Below are 3,435 nucleotides of genomic sequence, written 5' to 3'. Positions count from 1 at the left end.
TTCATGTGTTTCATTTCTTTGGAACAAACAGGTTTGAGTTCAACAATAAAGCCTGTTATTTTAAGGCCTGTACATTTTGCATTTAACAATCATAAAGACTTCTCTCAATCCTCGTCACTCCCTGTGGAGTAAAGGGCAGCCACAAATCTCAGCCATTCCACTCTGGAATGGCAAGCCACTTCAATTCATGCCAGGTCTTGCCAATAGCCTGCCTTTCTTCCATCTCTCTCCTCCATGTTCCCAGTGGTCTTCCTCTCTTTTGTTTTCCAGGTGGAGTCCATTTTAGCGCTATGTTTGGGTGTCTTCTTCTGTTCATGCTTAGGACATGACCCAGCCATCGCCATCTCCTCATTCGTATTTCTGTTAAAGCCTGTCCTTCGTATTTCCTTGTTCTGGATTTTGTCGTCCCACTATATCCTGAGAATAAATGGTAAAGACTTGCTTACAGACAATTCTATTGTGCTATTATTGTAGTAGAGACCTTCTGCAGACAAGGCTGGTGTGCTAGTAAAGACCTTCTGCAGACAAGGCTGGTGTGCTAGTAAAGACCTTCTGCAGACAAGGCTGGTGTGCTAGTAAAGACCTTCTGCAGACAAGGCTGGTGTGCTAGTAAAGACCTTCTGCAGACAAGGCTGGTGTACTAGTAAAGACCTTCTGCAGACAAGGCGGGTGTGCTAGTAAAGACCTTCTGCAGACAAGGCTGGTGTGCTAGTAAAGACCTTCTGCAGACAAGGCTGGTGTGCTAGTAAAGACCTTCTGCAGACAAGGCTGGTGTGCTAGTAAAGACCTTCTGCAGACAAGGCTGGTGTGCTAGTAAAGACCTTCTGCAGACAAGGCTGGTGTGCTAGTAAAGACCTTCTGCAGACAAGGCTGGTGTACTAGTAAAGACCTTCTGCAGACAAGGCGGGTGTGCTAGTAAAGACCTTCTGCAGACAAGGCTGGTGTGCTAGTAAAGACCTTCTGCAGACAAGGCTGGTGTGCTAGTAAAGACCTTCTGCAGACAAGGCGGGTGTGCTAGTAAAGACCTTCTGCAGACAAGGCTGGTGTGCTAGTAAACATCTTTTTGAATCCATCCATGATCATCTCAATTTGAAGGTGACAAGAGAGTCTTGAATGTGTTGCTGCGATGCCTGCCAGCTTCCTGTAAGCCCCTTCCCCCTGTGCACCAACAACCCAGTCATAAAGTCCCCAACAGGGCTCACGACAGAATGGCTTCCCGCAAAATGACTCCCAACCTGTTGGCTCCAGATAGATAAATTGTATCACCACTGTGTGCCAGTAGTTTGTATCACCACTGTGTGCCAGTAGTTTGTATCACCACTGTGTGCAGTTCTCCCACATAGACAAGCAATGTATCCAATCTACCAACCTGCAGTTCTCCCACATAGACAAGCAATGTATCCAATCTACCAACCTGCAGTTCTCCACTACCACATAACCACTTTTAAAATGCCTCAATAAAAAAACTTCTGCATGAACAATCAATAGGTTGAGAATATTAACCCCCCCCCCCTCCACCCCCATCCTGATGAACCACAACATCAATCCTAACACCAAATCTACATCTTACCCTGACTCTGTAGCCCTAACCTAACCATATCCCTAACTGGGGGGGGGGGGGGTAATGTCCTGCTCCCCCACCCACCATCAACAATTGATAGCTCACAGCGAGTGCCACCAATGTTATTTTTATTGTAATATTTTAAATTGTAATATTTCACCCCACCTGGTGAAGACATGTTGCTTAAAGGCACCACTGAACTTTATCTAATGTTTACTGGTAAGCTACAAGCATGCTGCAGTCTCCCCACACACTGGATTGTTGGATAATCTACAACTCCCCACACACAGGATTGTGTTGCAGTCTCCCCACACACAGGATTGGACCAGTCCCCAATCAACTCATGTGATGGATGTCAGGGCTCTTATATAGCCCTTAAATAAATTTAAAACTTTTTATATTAGGCCAAATAGTAAAACCAAGAGCTACATACGTTGTATTATTTATCTATAATATAAGCCGGCTGGTAGTGTGTCAGTCCTTCCTTCCTTCAGTCATCGCCATAGATTTTTGGAACCATAAAAGTAAACATCGCACCATACAGTGCGTGCATCGGATTGTCTAATTATAAGAGTAGAGTTTGTTTAAATGTATTTTATAATTGCCACTGGTTTTATTCTTTCGCATAATGTCAAGAAAATATTAAATATACGCACACTGCTGAAACATTTAAGTTTAAGAAGATCAATGTCAAATATCATTTTCGTTTAGATTCTCAGAAAAAGTGGATACATTTTAATAACATAATAACAGTAGGGTAGAAAAATCTAATTAATTAAACTCTTTTTTACTTGCTCGTATATACGAAGTATAGAGAAAGTATTGTAATCGTGCACAAAAATCACTTGAAATTTTCACCGTATTACACCTCAGTCCTTCATCACATCCGAAGTATAGAGGACTTATTTTAATCGGGCAAAAATTATCAATCCAGATTTATCAAAATTAATAGGTTTTATGCGTAATCCAGTCTGAATAACTGGGCTTTGCAATTCTGTGTGTCTGTCTGTCCGTGTATAAACACGATTACTTGAGTACCGTTACAGCTAGGTTGATGAAATTTCATATAAAAGTATTTTATCAAAATCGTAGATCCGTATCAACTTTTGAGCGATTTCCGATAACCGGAAGTGGTACTTTTTCTACTTTGAATTTTTCAAAAGCCTATAACTTGAGTACTATTTCAGACAGATAAATGAAATTTCACATGTAAGTATAAGATCTAATTCTCTACCTTCTGTCAAATTTTAAGTAATTTCCGTTGCCCGGAAGTACTAATTTACGCTACTTCCGATTTCTCAAAAAACTAATGTAAATTTTTAAAGTACTAATAATATTGCGCACTATTATGCACTTTTTTATTTGGCGTTCACTTGGTGTGCAATCTTTTGTCTACGAGATTTTATTCTATTTTTAAAACTATAAGTATTTAAAATGGATTAAAAATCATGTCTATAGCCCGAGTTCTCATCCCCTGTTGTTTTATATAATAATATTCGAGAAAGTCTAGGGGAGATCACTCCCGGTTTATTTTTTCTAATTTTGACAAGGGAGGAAATTTAAAAATAAATTCAACTCACTCTAATTAAAAAATGTGAGTGCAAATCTACGGACGTCCTAGAAGGAATTAGTGTTGCAATAATATAATTAACATTATGTGAATGCAAATTATGCGGATGTGTAAGAGGAAAATATTGTTAGAAAATTATAATTAGCATCGATTAATAAAAGGCAATCTTTTATTTATTTTATTCACTGAACGTACTGTTTACTACTTATAATTTTTAATCAAGTATTCCGCACTATTATAGACGCGTCATCACGTTCATTGGGTGCGCAATGGTTTTAGTTATGAAACTATATTGTAATTTTTT

Source organism: Physella acuta, unplaced genomic scaffold (genome assembly GCF_028476545.2).
Source record: "Physella acuta isolate Inbredline_101_S28 unplaced genomic scaffold, ASM2847654v3 ptg000473l, whole genome shotgun sequence".
Lineage (NCBI taxonomy): Eukaryota > Metazoa > Mollusca > Gastropoda > Physidae > Physella > Physella acuta.
The sequence above is the reverse complement of the archived record's forward strand: the minus strand, read 5'-3'. Positions refer to the sequence as shown.